General features: G+C 40.1%; 1 protein-coding gene across 2 annotated transcripts in view; it reads right to left on the minus strand.

Moving 5' to 3' along the window:
- LOC146513597 (basic helix-loop-helix ARNT-like protein 1) overlaps positions 1–11,621 on the minus strand; it is a 35,902-nt gene extending 24,281 nt beyond the window's left edge. The window contains exons 1-2 of one of the 2 annotated variants that reach the window (XM_085169164.1): positions 11,476–11,621; positions 3,146–3,324 (exon numbers count right to left, since the gene is read on the minus strand). The gene's annotated coding sequence lies outside the window, so the exon portion shown is untranslated. The other variant, XM_085169165.1, reaches the window with a different exon arrangement.
- Between the last annotated feature and the right edge of the window lie 6,226 nt (positions 11,622–17,847).

The following is a 17,847-nucleotide window of genomic DNA, read 5'->3' on the forward strand; positions in this document are numbered from 1 at the left end:
TTTCACACAACTGTGTTCTTAAATCAGTGGCCATCTCACAAACCCGATCAGCAATCGTGTTTCTCCTCAGGCTCACATTTGCAAAAATCTGTGTTTTGTCTGGACACAAGCCGTCGCACAGCTTCATCATGCAGCTCTTCAGAGTGGTACCGGGCTGACTGGCTGTCTCCTCTGCTACAATAAAACTTGCTTTCACAACAGCTTCACTTTGTGATTTTGCTCTGGTGAGAAAAGTCTGCTGAAATGTCAGATTCTTCTTTAGTTCTTCTACTTTCTGTAGTTTCTGCATTTAGGTTTTTCAGCTTATCCTGACGTTTTGTCTCGTAGTGCCGTCTTAAATTAATTTCCTTAATTCCAGCCACATTAGCTCCACTAATAAGACACACGGGTTTACCAGCAATGTCTGTAAACATATATTCAATCACCCACTGGCGCTGAAAGGCTCTGCTTTCAGAATCAACTTGTCTCTCCACCATTGTGAGCGGCTAGCTTCGCAATAACAGAAGTTTGACTTGTTTGAGGCGGGAATGTTCCCAGTTAGCCTAGTGTTCAGGCTCTCGGGCCGGATATAAATGTACGCCGGGCCGGATGTGGCCCGCGGGCCTTGACTTTGATACGTGCTCTAAACGAACAAACTAGGGCTGGGTATCGTCACTGATTTCTAGAATCGATTCAATTCCGATTCACAAGGTCCAGAATCGATTCGATCCACGATTCGATTTAATTCGATTCGATTCGATTCACTTCGATTTGAATCTGGGAAATTTTGACAGTCAGAAATATTATAATTCAGATCAGTACATTTACATATTTTTGTATCTATAAAAAGGAAGCTGACACACGCAAGACTTTATCAAAGGTGTGAGCGTCACAGCAGATGCCTTTGTGCCAAAGTAGCTGAAGATAAAACACAGAAACACATGAAGGTGATTTTTCCTGGCCTGGGATTTTATAAAAATATTCTGCAGTACATCAAAAACGAAAGAAAACCATTAATCAACATATGAACATTACCTCTGAAGTTACAGCTGTTTTATTAGAGACATGGCTAAGCATTTTGCATTTTGCATAATTTTAAAAAGTTTAAATTTGTTCAGCATTGAACGGCAGAAATTAGGTTTTCTTTTCGAAAGTATATAAAACGGAAAGAAAAAAAAGTCGGCCGATAGCGCTGTAAACAACGGTAGACTTGTGCGTAACAAGCAAGCGAATAATGCAGAAAACCATACAGAGAGAGAGGGGGGAGAGAGAGAGAGAGAGAGAGAGAGAGAGAGAGAGAGAGAGAGCTGTGCATCATGGTAGAAGCAAAACAGTAAAAGTAAGAGTGAATACATGACGATGTTTATGTGAAGTGTAGTTTGGATCTTCTTTTGCTGCTGGTTCGGTCAATATTGTTTGGAGAGACATCAAACTAACAGCTTTACAATCAGCGCATAAAGGGCGTGAACACAAAGCGCGGACCAGATCAGAATCAGCGGGCTGTCGGCTTTCAGCCCCGACTGTGAGAAATTCGACATCTGATTCTGATCCGCGGGCTGCGCTGTGTGTTTAAGTCTTTGTGCAGAATCCGTGTTCCTGCTCTCATTTACTGTTTTAGCTGTTTGGTGGTTGTTGAAGTTTTGTGAGATTTCACCTGAGATTCTGGCATTTCGGGCAAAATAAATTTATATTAAAAAATCGATTCAGGATTTTAATGAATCGATTTTACGTAATCCAAGCCAGAATCGATTTTAATCGATAAATCGATTATAAAAACCCACCCCTAGAACAAACCTTTGCTATTGAATGAGTTTGCCAAGTAAAAGCACTATTCTACGGAGCCCCGCAGGGGACATGGGAGAAAAAAAAAATTAAGACGGACTTTTGCGAGATCTCGCAAAACATACTCGGGATCTCGCAAAACATACTCGGGATCTCGCAAAACATACTCGGGATCTCGCAAAACATACTCGGGATCTCGCAAAACATACTCGGGATCTCGCAAAACATACTCGGGATCTCGCAAAACAAACTCGGGATCTCGCAAAACAAACTCGGGATCTCGCAAAACAAACTCGGGATCTCGCAAAAACAAACTCGGGATCTTGCAAAACTTTTGCGAGATCCCGAGCTAACTCCCGTTAGCTCGAAGCTAACGGGAGGTCTTGACCTACAGCCGGGAGGAACACCGCTTTCCCGGTCGGCTTCGAGCCAGCGTCCGAAGAATGCGGCTAAAACGTTTGCGAGATCTCGCAAAAGTTTTTCGAGATCCCTGCGGGGCTCCGTACTATTCATACAGCTCCAGGTCAAAACAATATTTGCCTCGAAGAGCTTTATAATGTAAGCTAAAGACTATAGAAAAGCAAAGAGAAACCCAAAGATCAGATCATCCCTTACGGTTAAAGAACGCCTGTCAAAGAACTCCTTTGACAGGAAGAGACTTCCAGCACAACCAGGCTCAGGGAGTGGAGAGGTCAGGTGAAATAGAGGACAGAAAAGAGAAGTAAAGAGGAATCTCTATCTGCAACTTAACACCACAAAAAAAGGAAGTAGGCATCACCTCGTTATTCAGGAGTTCAGGATACGAAACAAGAACAAAACAAAGACAAAAAAACAGGATATTCGATGCCATTATCTATTCACTCAACCGCAAGCGGGTGTGTGCACTAAACCACTTGTTCAAGGCCAAGCATACCATTTAAATTTTTTGCAATAGGAGTGCTGTGTTTTTATAAGATGCTAAAAATGTCAGCAGCATGTGGAGGCGGTGAGCCTTTTTTCTGGGGTGAATGCTGATAAAGTTAAACAGCAGTCAGCCGGAATCAGATGCATGCAACACGTTACTGCTCTGACAACACGACTCCTTTAAAACCAGATTTAGTCCTTAAATTGTGTAAGCAAATATAACAGAGGTGTATTAATACATAAGTTCACTGATAACTTAAATTGAACCAAACACTACAAATATTACATGGAAATAAAAATAAATAAATATCACATTTTTAATGTCACACTTATTCCAAAGCAAATGCCGGCCTAGTTTTCAAATATGTTAATTATTTCTCCCACTAGAGCACTGTGAAGGACGACTCCTTGGTTCAAATTCACATCTCTGAAATATGAGTAGGCACCTCCTACAGATGGCGTGCAGAGCGGCTTCAGTTACCTGGACAGGAAACTGGAACAGGCTTCCTGGACGAGCCTGGTATCGTCTGAATCAGTCTGGTCTGCTCTGTTGTGATCTGGTCTGAGTCTGGTTTGATTCAGCCTGACCTAGTTTCATCCACTTTGAAGTGGTCTCCCCTCGTATGATCAGATCCTTAAGCAGCTGGGGCCCGTCTACATCTGCAGAGGGATAAAGAGAAATCTGTGAGTCAGGTGCAAAATCGTCTGGTACGAGATAAAAGCCAACTACAAGTCACATTCTGCAAAATATTTCCTCATTAGTCCCAGCAAATTAATCAATCGCTTTTTGGAGTATATCTCCTGCACAGATTCAAGCTCGGTTTCATTGTCAGTAGCTTTATATTAACTGGATACATTGCTTCAGAAAATGCCTGAGTGATGGAGAGATGGGAGGAGCGCAGCACATCAAGGTGGCAACACGGCTGCCAACATAGACCTGTAAGAAAAAGTATTTTCCAACACGGTGAGCTACCCAGCTGTTCCCACTATGCTATAGAAATGTGAGGAGTAACTGGGTAAAGATTCTACTTTACATTTCTGAAAATGTCAAAATGACGTCTGTGTGCAGAAACAAGAAAGATCTTTTCAGCTTAAGTTAACAGGTGTATCCATCAATTCCAATCTTAAGAGTGTAATATTAATGAACCTTTATTAGAAAAAGTAGATGAAGATAGATGTAGAATGAGTGCCGATCGGGTTCATTAAACAACTAATTTTCAGTAACAACACAATGTGAAACTCAAGATGCAGGCAGGAGAGTACTAGGTCAGGACGAGCTTGGTGAGCTCTTTTATTGGGACAAAGCCCTGGGCTAGAAGGGGAAAACCACTATGTCATGACTGAGCACTGAAAGGAACTGGTGCTGGAGTAAAAAGTGGGTCAGCCAATCTCTATGGTCTCTAACCACCCAGCCTCGATTTCCATCCACCACCTACTTCTACTTCATCAGTGAGTCAGCAAGGCATTCTGCTTTGATTCCCTGTTGAACAGGGAAACACCCACTCAGACAGTCAGGAAGCAGGCAGAAAGCCCGTTCATACGCTAAAGTATCCAGCCGGCAAGTCAGCTGACAAATCTCCCAAATACTTCCACCATGGCCAGTGATGGAACGTTTTTGTAAAGATGTGAAAAGATTTTACAAATATCAAATACACTACAAATTAATACTCGATGCTTCGAACAGGGATGAACCGAAACCCTTGCACTCTCGTCTTCTCTTACCCAGAAATATCAAAACTGCATACTGACCTCTGGTCAGTGAAATAAAATGGAATATTTTAACGACTGTTATTATATCCGGCTTCCTGTGATATTTAATAGTTTCAACCCCAACATGAGTCATTAAAAAAAAAACTGCTACTTTAGTACACAAAGAAAATCGACACAGCTTGATGTTTGGGTCATGGTTTCAGCTTTATATCAGAGGGGATAAATTAAAATTAAAGCTTTCAGAGCTCCACAGATGGAATCTGCAAGCATGACATAATTCTGTGGGTACTTGTAATGTGATTTCACTCAGCATTAACTCTTAACTGGTGACTTTTAAACTCGTAAAGCTTTAAATGTGTCCCTTTAGAATGACCAATTTAATTAAAAAATAAAAAATAAAACTCACAGTACAATGCAATTCTTAGGACAAGCATCACAATACAGGCAATTCTGAAATATGCAAGAGACTACAATAAGTTGACCTGTAAAACAACCTGATATACAGGTACAACTACGTCAGACTTTAAGTCCCTGCACCCTCACACAGGTGTTTTCTTTTAATTCTATTCGTGGGTGAAGCTATTCTGGGAATTTCTCTACGTGAGGTCACCAAATCTTACGTGCATAGTTGGGGTTTGTATTGTTGCAGCAGTCAGGGTGTAACAGCCTGTCTGCAAGGATGTGAAAGGGTTTACTGCACAGATTGAGTGCAGTGTGCTCACATTCAGCTTTTTACAGCCAAGAACTAACCGTGTGCCGAGTTTGAGTTTTTCATCATCACTGGGCAGGTCTTGCCAAACGATAACAATCCCCGCTACATTTTTAAACAAATGATAAACAACCGATTTAAATTTAAGCACTGACAAGGAAGTAAAGTCTGGTTGTCAAGTCTCAGGGCTCAACAGTGCTGACCCAAGAAGACCCTAGCAGCGCTGTATGTGGAAATTATAATCTAAGATTCAGGGCAACAGGTCCAAGTAAGTGTCTGGATATGCTTGTTATCTAGAAAGACCTGTGCTTCTCTGGCAGCATGAGATTGCGCCCTGTCCAGCTAAAAAAAAGCACAGGTCAAGGTGCTGCCACAAAAATGGCCCGAGTACAGGTTGGAGCCTTTCCACTGCGAACAATCAGATCACAGATGGTGCTCTCACGGATATGCATGGCTGCTGATACAGCTGGGACACTCATGCAGGCATCCGGCATGCCAAGAGTCCAACCTCGGTTGATGGCGGCACTCATGACAATGCTGTGCACACACTGCTTTTTGTGTTCTGAGACGAGTGGCTAGAAAATGCAGAAATGTATATATTCTGTTCTTGTGCTGAGTAACATAGCAGTCTTTACTGCTGTTATTCAAATACAAAGGCATAAGCGTATGATGGAAAAAGTTATGAATTAATACTCTACAGCTGGAGAGTGCTCAACAGGGAAAACGTCACATAGTGCCCAGTCTGTTGTTACATAAAGAGAGTGTCAATGACTGCACCTTAACTGAGAGACCTCTCAAATGGCAAAGAGATTATGCAATCACCCAAGCCAGTGCTGGTGGCGACAAACAACATGTGCAGCGACAAGAGCGAAACTTTCATTTTTGAGTGACACAATAAGCACCAATCCTCTTTCCTCATAGTAATAATAGACCCCATCCATCAAGACCCATCACAATGATATGACAGCACCAGCAGCCCCAGACACCAGTTTTAAATCTTTGCTTTTCCTGTTGCCATGATATCTGAAATCTACTTTGACAGAAGGCAGGTAATTATTATAGATGGCCATGACATTGTATTGTAATAAATAAGTATAAAGTAATAAATAGAAAGGCCATTACTAAACAATAAGGCTGCCACGATTAGTCGACTAGTCACGATTACGTCAGCTATTAAAATCGCTGACGCGTCATTTGAAGCTATCTAAGATCCTGAAAGATGCAGGAATAAGTAGTAGGATTTAAGAGTGTAATAACAGACTGAAACAGCAGATGGCAGCACTGCATGTCCAGGGATGCCAGCTGCCGTTAAACCCCAAAGAAGCAGCAGCAGTGTCTGGTTTCATAGCTGTGTCCAAATTTAGGGGCCGCATCCTTCATAGGCCGCATTTGTAGGCCAATTACGTTACAGCGACGTGGCGAAGCCTGTCCAAATTTGAAGATTTCCCCAAACGTGGCTGAAAAATGCATCCTTCATTTCCCCAGATTGGAAGGATGGGTCGGGTGTATCCTTCGTGGCCCAAACTATTCCAGAATTCATAGCGTGGCCCAGCCAATTCCAGTTTTCAACAATGGCGGCAGCTAGTTAGTTTTAATATTACTCTTATTACTATTTCTGGGTCACAAAATAAACTTTTAACATATTTTCAGGCGAGAATGTAGCTCTGTAGCTTCAAATATCTGCTCGGTTTATCAAGACATCACACATTTGCAAAAGTGCTCCGACGTTTTCGGAGACGTCTGTTACCCACCAGCTCGATAACTAGAGGGTTCAAGGCTCACTAGAGCCGGTGAGAACGGCAAACTCCCGGCACATCATTTTCAAACCCGCCGCAGTCTTTTGCTACTCAGGTTAAACATGATATAAAAGTCACTCAGATAATTTAAAAATGTTACTGTTTGGCTTTTTTCAGTGTTTTATTTGTTCCTCAGTAAATTGGTTTGGCTGAGATTAAAGTTATAGTTTTTACACAGCTGAATAAACGTCAAACAGAACTGATTAAACAGAAGTGTGAAATGGCAGAGAATTTACTCCAGTGTCCTGTTATATTTCACATAGAAAGAACAGATGGCCAAGTTTATTAAACTCCACAGAGACAATCTGAAAAATTCATTAAAAGTTTAATAAACTGTCATCTTGTCTTTATTTTTAGTTATCACATACCTTAAACACTTCAAGCTGTAAGCTAATGATAGTTATATAAGAGCAGACGCATGCTGGTGCAATAAGCTGTATGTTTTACGTCCAATGGATGCATGATCTGATTAGTCGACTAATCGGTGACTAGTCGACTATCAAAATAATCGTTTGTGGCAGCCCTACTAAACAATATAGTGTCCATCATTTTACAATGACAAAGTTATTCGCAAGAGGAAAACATTCATAAAATCTTCACAAAAGTGGTCGTCCAAGCAAATTCACCCCAAGGTCAGAGAAACTACTCAGTTAACAGTTAAATGTTTAAATTCATAACAGTAAAATTAGAAAGACTGAACAAATACAGCTTATTTTAAAGGGTTTTCAAACACCTAATCTCTCTAAAAAGAACATGGAGAATGGCTTAGATTAGCAAAATTACATCTGAGCAAACCACATGACTTCTGGAACAATGTTCATTGGACATTGAAAATGTCTGGGCAAAATCCACAGCACCACGTTTGTCAAAACCAAACCACAGCATATCGGCACAAACACCTCATACCTGAAGGGGTGATGATGTGGGCACCTTGCAGTAATTGAGGCAACCACGAGCTCCTTTATAAGCAAAGTATTCTTGAGCCCGATGTGAGGCCATCTGTCCCAACAAGCTACTGAACCATGGGGTATAGTTTAGTTTTTGTTAAATAAATGACAGTGCAATATGTTGCGAGTTGTTCCTCAACACAAACTGTATTTAAAAAAAATTTAGAAGTTGATGAGGACCAGATGATTGTTTATTATCTCCCTAACGTGAGAATTGAAAAGAGGGTGTACTTTATTTTTTCACGTGTGACTGTGACTAAGTCAATTTTGAGTACAAAAGCAGTAACTAACAAGTTTCCTGTTTCCACATGTAGCGGAAACTGTTTTCTTGCATATTTTTTTGCATATTTATAAGCTGGCATTTTTGTTGGAGCTTGTTGAAGAAGCTCCCTTTATAAACACTAAATACATGTCCCACTTTGTGTTGTGTATGCCAGCAGAATAAATGTATGGTGTATAGAAGAGAACAGCTGGGTTAGACTTCCAACACCCTTGTGACCCTGATCTGGACAAGCATAAGAAGATCGATGCATGGATGCATGGATGGATGCTTCGAATCCCTTATGCAATCTATATGCAATGGGGAATAATTAGCAATATGTGCAGAAAGATTTCAGGAAAATTGACCAATGAGGCCTTAAAAACCTGCATATTTGGAGCCCATGGTTAAGTTAAGGTTAAGTTTCCTTTTAAACATACACCTGAGAACATTTTGTTTTTAGAGAAATTAGATTTTAATTTATTTAATATCAGGAAAAAAAATTACATTAAAATGCATTATTTGAAGTACAATGGAAAAAAATTGGGGGATTTCTTATTTATTGTATTTACACGAGTTAAAATCATTTGGCTTGTTATCTCTACTTGTGTCTCTTTATTTAGATAAACACATTTATTGATCAATTTTCCTTTCAACCCCAACAATTCTTTACCTTTTCCCTTTTTTAAACCACAGAAGCTTACAGGGGAGAAATAAGTAAGTGTCAAGCATCGTATCTTCTTAGTTACATGCAAGGGTTTCCTGATGGATGTGGAACCTCTCTGTTTAGTCAGTGGCATGGCTCGTTAGGTTTGTCCGGCCAAAGCATATGGCCAGTTACTGTGGCCAACATCTCCTATTGGGAATTAGACAGGAGGCATCTTTATTAAACTTGGCAGGGTGCCTTGGTTACATCCATCCATTTTCTTAACTGCTTATCCTACTTAGGGAAATGGGGTGGAGCTATTATAAGATGAGAGGCGGGGTACACGCGCTGGACAGGTTGCCAGACCATCACAGGGCCGACACAGAGATAGACAACCACGCAATCTCTCACCTGCAGTCACAAGTAAACTCAACATGCATATCTTTGGACTTTGGGAAGAAGTGGGAGTACCCGGAAGAAGCCCATGTAGGCACATAAAGAATGTGTAAACTCCACAAAGAAAGACCTCAGCAGATCAGAAGATCCAAAAACTTTGTTGTGAGGCATCAGCGCCAAAAACTACACCTCCATGCCATGTCCTTTATTTATTATTATTCATTACTGACAATGCTATTCACCCCTTAAGAAGGGCATTTTCAGTAGCTCTCATACATTCACCTCTAAATAAACTGTGTCCCATAATCTCATTTAAGCAAGCCTCACCAATTGGAACTTTCCTTGAGCACTTGTGGGCTCTTATGTTGAAGAATTATCCAAATGAATATTCATTACAATGGTAAACAGGAAATAACAGCTACATGTGTAGGATCACAACTTAAATCTCATTAAAAAAAATATGTTTAATAAGTTTACTAAGGTTGCCCTAAAATAAGGTTTTAAAAAGCTTTTTTCCCCCATTAACGTTATACTTCTACCTCAATATTAGGCATTGAAGAATTTTCCACATACATTTTAATACAAGACACTTTTAGCGTGACAGTCTCTCTCACATAATTACTTAGAATGATCTCTAGTTAATCTAAATTAGCATCCACATAGTCATGACAAGAATCTTTTTCTCTATAACGTTTTATATCATACAGTTTCCTCAGAAACCAGAAGTTTGTCATCTGGCCTTCACGATCAACAGGATGGTTAACTGCAACCCTTCTGAGTCATCACAACAAATGTCTGCTGTATGTCTTTGTGGCGACATATATCCGTACTGACAAGATCTGATTAAGATCTGATATAGGTTGCTACCTGGCTAGAAACAAAAACAAAGACAGTCTGAAGTTCACAGCAAGTGCCTTTCATGCGGTGAAACAGTTAATGGATAATCTACTCAAGGCAGGCATGAGAAACTACAAAAACACAAGGTGCACCTGTCAAACTAACACGCAAGACAGTAATCCAACAAAAAATAAAATAAAATTAACAGCAAACTGCCTTTACACAACGTCCAAAGGTTTAATATGAAGTATCCCCAAATAGATCCATAAACCCTGTGTACTAAAAAAGGCTTCAGTGTGGTGAGAGTGACTCAGATGATGAATCAACAGTGACAACCAACTGTTTCCTATCCTGCTCAAGACCATTTCATATCCTCCCAGTCAAAACCAGCTGGTCCTCAGCAGGACCCGCCTTAGTATTCTGAAACCAGGTATGACATGCAAGGAGACCTGCATGCTCATTGGCTAACACCTAATCCTCCTGTCTGTCTCTAATAATGACAGTAATTAGAAAATGGATTTGACGTCTTACTCAATGTGACCTGAAATTAGTTGCTGTGCCCATAAACACATGAGGAAAGTGTTTGTTGATGCCAGGCCAGAGGGCTGTTTTTCCTTAGACTTATACAGGACAGGAAGGCTTTTCTACAACCACAGGTATCGCCCTCTGGTGCTCATTAGCCTTCTGCACTTGTTTCACTTTTAAGCCACGTCCAACGTTTATGATGACGAAGATGTGTAAGAACAAACAAATAAAATCGTCACTGACTCAGCTTTCGAGCGGTTTGGTTAGGTTTTGTTTCGGATTTTATATTATCTATCACACCCCATATCCTCCTGCTTAAATAATACACTAATTACATGCACAGTATAACCACAACCCAATCAAATAGTCTTTGATCAACCACAGCAGAGACATCTAGCGGTGGCCACATTTCCACAGCAAGTGCATACACCGTCGCGATACTTAAAACAAGCACAGGTCTCCAAATAAATAGAAGAATGGCACAGTACCGTTGAGGCCTTTTAAAGAGACACGCAATGGAGGCTTTGAAGTTGCCGGAGCAGGATTGATGCTGCTGAGTATACCCACCAAGGCCCGTTTTACACAGCTAGTGTGCTAGCACTGGAGCTTTACTCACTTGGGTCACGTTCAGTTAATAAACTGAAAGCCACTGCCCGGCACTTACCTACGCCCGAGCTTCCTCTAAGTCCCGGCGATTCCTGGCACCACTTAAACCAACCCCGCCAAACTAAAGGCGTTTTCCGCACTTTTTGACCATAACGGCATTTCTCCCCCGTCTGCTAACATTAGCATACAGCTCACTGCTAGCTACTGACTGTCAAGACTTGGCCAGCAAAGCTAAAGTCCCTCCTCCTGCTCTAGAAAACCACACTGACATGACCACAGCGCTGGGAAAACATCGACGATATCCATCACAGACTGAAGCCCAGCAAAGTCACACAGACGCGGCGTCAACAAACATATCCTCGTTCTTGTGTTATACTTACAAAAGATCCAGAGGGACTAATCCATCCATTGACCGCCGCTGGTAATATGTAATAGCAACACACATAAGTGTGACATAAACGATTTTCAATCGGTGACCCAGTTTCTTTTCACCGTCATGCCTGTCGGACCACTAACCTAGTTTTTCAACCAATAGCGTTTGCCCTACCGTCGTAGGTGTCCTGTCAGCCAATCAGACGCGAGTTCAGGCTGGGAAACAATGACCGACGTGCTCGTTAGCCAATGACGGTCGGAGATGAAGGGAACGCAGACGCTAGCCGTGTGTGAGCCGTAGGCCCGAGTCCAATCCGTCCACTCCGCCCTCCCACTTCGTGACGAAACTAACCTCTCTTCTCATTGAACAGGTTGTCCTGGAGGTTATTCTGCTCCGTAACTAGCGTTCAGAAAAAAAAATCCCATTTAATTTAATAATTTTTCATCATTTTAGAAAAAACATTAATGTACTTTTTATTCAATTTTTTTCTCTGAAATTTTCATTTACTACAGAAATATTTGCTTAAGACGGTGGCTTAACTTGGACATATCAAGTCCTTCTCAAGTTCCACAACCACAAATGCAAATTTAAGACTCAGTTTTTCTTGTTTGTTTACCACGACGCTTCATTTCAATTATTTGATTCTGTTTTGTTACTTTTGGTCTTTCTTAACAGCCTAAATTTTATTGAAATAAAGATTGTAGATCCTGGAGTCCAGACACCACACCAAAATGCAGATGGAAAAAGGTGAGCAAGAGACACCAAAAGAGGGGAACAGAACAAAAGGAATTACTTAACCTAAGGGATTTTCCTATTTCTCTCATTTCTGCCTCCTCTCTCCTCCGTTCTTCTCACCGTAAACCGAAAACACATTTCATTACACATTTTGAAGGACATTTCAATTCCTAAAGTGCATTTGGTCCAGTAACGAATTGGGGAATGACATGGGACTCAGTATACCACTGATTGTTCCTCTTACTCTAAATCACAGACATTAAGTTGGTGCAGCATTGTTACTTGTGTGAGTACAAGAAAATAATTATTATAATATGATGTGTTAAATTTGTTTAGATCACAGGAATAAGGAAGGATTGGTCTGTGTTTTAGTTTGGCTTAGCTGTAGGCCTGAGAGTGTGTGTAATTGTTTAGAAAGAAAAGAATTTATGGACACTGGGGGTCTGGTGTCATAAAAGGAGACAGGAAGCTACAGTTGGGGGTTGCTGATGCTGATGCTTGTACCTTTAATAAAAACGCATAATTGTTATAACTTAGAAGTAGGTTTGCAGGAGACTCTCCACATGCTTATCTGTAATTGTAAAACAACAAGAGGCCAATGACCCAGTGAATGCAGAGTGGGGGTCTCAGTGTTTGTAATACGTTAACTCTGTTTTGTATGTTGTCTAAAGGAATCTGGTGTAGCTTGGGTGAGGAGATTACTTTTGACCGGCAGGAAGTCACAGACACACACACACACACACACACACACACACACACACACACACACACACACACACACACGGTGCTTTAACTGTTACGCACCCACACCCACATGCACACTCACTCATGCGCACACACAGGCACTCACGTGTTCGTGCATACACACAGACACACAGAGTTTGCAGCACACCATGGGGGTTTTATGATGGCTTTTAAAGATGGCTGTAACTAACAAAGAGGTGGAAGATTTGCAGAGGGACACCGGCCTTGCACGTCTTCCCTTCTAGAAGATGCATGCTTAAATGAAGTTGAATAAAGATGAATAAAGGTTTTGTGAAATAACTAAGGTTTTGTGAAATAACTAAGGTTTTGTGAAATAACTAAGGTTTTGTGAAATAATTAATGTAATAAGTTCCGGTGCTGTCTCTGGATGCCTGAGAAATAAAAAGAACCGGTGTAAAACTGATTTCGTAACACTTGAAACTATGATTATGAAACTAATTGTGCAAAAGAAGATTGTGGCTTTTTTCAGGTGGGTGTCTCCTGTACTTCAAAAGTTATGAAGGTAAAAAAAAAAGAGCTGGACCAATTTATATAATATACTATATACACTATACAACCCACCTTTCAGAAGTAGTTAATTTAATATGGAGTAACTATTTTCTGGGACATTCTTGAAGATGACGTTCAAGTAGTACAGAGGGTGCAGGAAACACAGGCTGTATCCCAATTCAGGGTCTGCAGCCTTAAAGGCCGCATTTTAAGGCCGATTACGTCACAGCGACGTGACGAAGGCGGTCCCAATTCGAAGGTGCTCGAAATGCGGCCGTCAAATGTGTCCTTCATTTTCCTGAATTTTAAGGACGTGGCGGTGTAGACTTCATGGCCCAACATATCCCAGACTTCATAGCGCGGCGGTGGGTGTGGATAATTTTGCCGAAAAAAACGGCTGAATCGGAGCGGCCAAAGAGTAAACTTTTAAAAGTAAGTACTGAATATTATGTAACTTATTTATGTCCTAGTGATGGTAAATTCGATTCTTTTTACTGAATCGAATTTTAATGAGTCACTCACCAAAGTGAATCGGGTTTCTTGAGTCAGTTGAGTCACTGAGTCAGTTGACCAGAGAGTGCAAAAATGTATATTTTCACTCAAACTTAATTTGTTTCTCTTTTAATGTAAATCCTACTGCTAAGATGAATGATTGTAAAAGAAAACAACCATTTTAAAGAGCAAAAAAAATTCTAAAGGGAATATTTTTATTTTATTTTATTAGTATTTTCCTTAAATGTGTCAAATATATATTTTCTCATCTAAATGTGCACTGAGCTGTGGGCCAGGGGGCGGTAATGCGCCTTAACATTGGTTGCCAACCAAGAAGAAGAAGAAGCTGTGAGCCAGGAGGGAGGGGGTGAAAGGACACCGAGGCTCCGAGAAAAGAATGCAGTCTATTATACTTGCTTTCTTTTTATGGCCAGCAGAGGGCGACGTGGAGTTACAAAAAGAAAGCTGTATAGAAGCTGAAACACTTTCCTGATGACAGCATAAGCTCAATCACTAGTGTTAAGCTAAATTAAAGTAAAATTTAAGATGTTCATTTTTTAAATGAAGAGGGCTTTAATGTATAATTCCCATGCTGGTAACCTCTGAGTGTGCAGTATACCTCTAATTGAGTTTCTCAGTCAGATCTGCCTCTTGCCCGTCACCTCAGTTTTAAAACATTACCTTTTGACTTCATAACAGAACTGTACTAAAAGAATCATAGCATAATTAACAAATACATCAAAAATACTTGGAAAAGTGAGAATCAGAAAGCCTGGAGAAACAGCCTGCAGAGGTAAACTACAGACACAGGCATATAGACTGATGGAGACAACCAGTCTAACAACGGGTTGTCTTGACTGTGAAGGAGTCGTCAGTAATTACACTCTTACACTGCTGTGTGTTGATGGCATGGATGATTTATTTATTGTCTACTTATTTTTCCTGTATAGAATGAACTGTATGCTCTGGGGTATTAGTGACAGCAGACACATGCACCAATTTAGACAATAATGCATGTTAGTAATAAATTACTGTTGCAAAACTATGTTTGTATTTTCTACCAAAAACAGTTTGAATGGAATGAGAAACATTAACTTTCATGAATTCTTCCACTCCCAGAGACCCCTCAGACATGATCTCAAATGCCTGTTTATGCCATCCAATCCGTCAAACTCCTTCATACAGTTCATCATGACAGAGGCTTTCACACTACAAACATTAGAAACAGGATCTAAACTTAAAGGGGAAATTAAAGTGATATATAGTACTGACAGTGGTATGAAATCAATTTAAGGTGAAAAGCTGTGACACATTCTAACTTTTTTTTTAAAGGAATAAACAAGGCTATTTTCAGATGTTACTGGATATCTTCATTTTCTTTTTTTAACGGCCAAAACAGGGAACAAACCAGGGGCCAGCTATGCAGCTACTGCTTCTGCTGCAATGCAGTTTGTGCTATCTCCTCTGCTTGGTTCAGTGACTGCCAAATTAAAAAAAAATACAACCAAAAATAGGGAGACCAAAACATCAAAACTGGTCTGACACTACTAACTATATTTAAAAATTCTGGTGGATGATTTCAATATTATTCGGGATTTAAAAAAGCAATACTCAAGTACAAGTGAAATTCTTGTGCTGCAGATGTAAATGTAACTGTTGTAGGGGAGACCGGGGATAGTTGTAACGTGGGTCAGTTGTAACACTTCCAATATCTCCAATCAGGGCTAAGTTTCAAATGATGTGACTCATCCTGTGCATGTCCAATTCAGTTCTGCTATCACATGTGAAAAATCAGCACATTTGGTCAAACACAGACAATTTAACACGAAAAAAAGTAATTTCTATACCAAAAAGTAAGCTTTTCTACTTTATTTCAATTTCTAATAGCATTATCTGCTTTGCAGTTAAACTCATCAAACTTAAATTATGTTATTTGTATGTCTATGGGGATATATTCTGTGTAGGTCTTTAGTGCTAATGTTTTAGCCGTTGGCTGTAATGTTAGCTAGTTCATGGCTATAGGAGTCTGGGTCAGTTGTAACAGCAACAGTCTGGGTTAGTTGTAACAATAATGCAGATGTTACAACTTACCAAACTATTACTTTAACTTATATTAAACAAGTTGGGGCAAAGACATCAGCAGAGAGAGGTTGACTGGTCTGGTTCACTTGTATATGCGGTTAATGCCATTGGCAACACAATTCCTCCACTGTTTGTGTTCCCACACATACATTATGCAGACCACTGTGTCAGAGATGGACCAGTAGGAAGTAGTGGTAGTGGAAATAAATCAGGATGGGTGCAAGAAACAGATTTCCTCATCTTTCTGAAGCACTTTGCAAACCACACCAAGGTAAGCCATGAAAAAAAGTAATGGAATTGCGATGCTGGTGAAAAACTACGTTTTTTCAGCTTCATTGTTATGTTCAAAATTGGTGCAAGAGTTGTAGGTTATAATGCCCACTGAGCCAATGAGGCCAAACTCAAGGAAGACCAACCAAAATTAATGAAATATTCAGTTGCAGAAAATTCCATAATTTGTCTTTTTTGGGGTGTTGACATATGTTCAAAAGCTAGATTTCTGCATTCTGTCACACACACACACACACACACACAGCTATATAAATGGCTCTAAGTGCATTCATGTGTTGAATAAACAAAGATTACATGTTAATGTTTTGTTAGTACCCTTATTTCATTGTGTTACATTTCACCCCAGGATATGTTACAACTAACCCAGACTATGGGGTTAATTGTAACATTTCACTCTTTGTGTTTGAGACCATACCACGCAATGGGTAATTGTGCTGCAGAGAAAATAGCTGCGCTATTTAATAGCCGAGACATGTAAATACTTTGCATTACATTTTGAATCCACTACCTTAAAAGAGCTCCAATTTACAGACAGAAATGTCAAAAATGTTACAACTATCCCCGGTCTCCCCTACATATGAGTTAGAGTTTAGACTAAAATCAATATGAGCTAAAGATAAATAGCTGCAAACAGAGGTGGGCTCAGGTTTGAGTCAAAATGACTTTTTTATTAATCAGTTTCAATGCTTCTCTTCTTCACGATTGTATTTTTGATCATGTAGCACTGTTTGGCTTTATTTTTTAGCACGTTTGTAATCTTGGTGATCCTTAAATAACAAACAGTGTTATTTTTCCCTTTTTGTAATATTATGATTTGGCATCGGCAATCAAAGAAGTTTTCACCAGTAAGTCTTTTGGGATTCAAGTCATTGGATTTTAAAACAGTTTAATAATATAATGTAAGGAAATGATGACTGACATAAATGCTCTTTTTTCCTAATTAAAATATTGCCTTATTTAGCGATTTTACTTCATTTTGAATTTATTAAATACAGGTCGAAGATTTAAAAAAACAAAAAACGGTCCGTGAGTCGTTTGTTACCGGTGTTATTTGGCGTTGGTGTTGTGCGCATGCGCCGCGTCTGCGCAGAAACATTGGGTAGGATGTTTTTCCAGGTAGGATGGATTCCCAGAACACCGGTGATGACTTAATCTCGGGTGTGAAATTTATGATTTTCCCGTGTGATATGTATAAACATTCTTTCTTTTTATTTTGTTATATTTATCCGCGACACCTTAAACACCGGTCAGTGAAAATACTGTCGGACATAAACAGGTCCGTGGCGGAAAAAAGGTTGGGGACCGCTGTTCTAGTGTTTCTGTAATGAGGTCAGAGGAAAAGTGTGTGTCTGACTGTGAGCACCAGCAGGTGGCGATATTGCTCTACTTACAGATGAAGTGCTCACAAATGGAAAGTGTGACATCTTTCTTTGTAATTGTTTTGCCCATGTTGCACCGTTACAACCTATGCTTTTAAGTGTGTATGCAGAGTCACCGCTCTACAATGTAGGCAAGAGAAAATATA

The sequence above is a fragment of the Neolamprologus multifasciatus genome, chromosome 7 (genome assembly GCF_963576455.1).
Source record: "Neolamprologus multifasciatus chromosome 7, fNeoMul1.2, whole genome shotgun sequence".
Lineage (NCBI taxonomy): Eukaryota > Metazoa > Chordata > Actinopteri > Cichliformes > Cichlidae > Neolamprologus > Neolamprologus multifasciatus.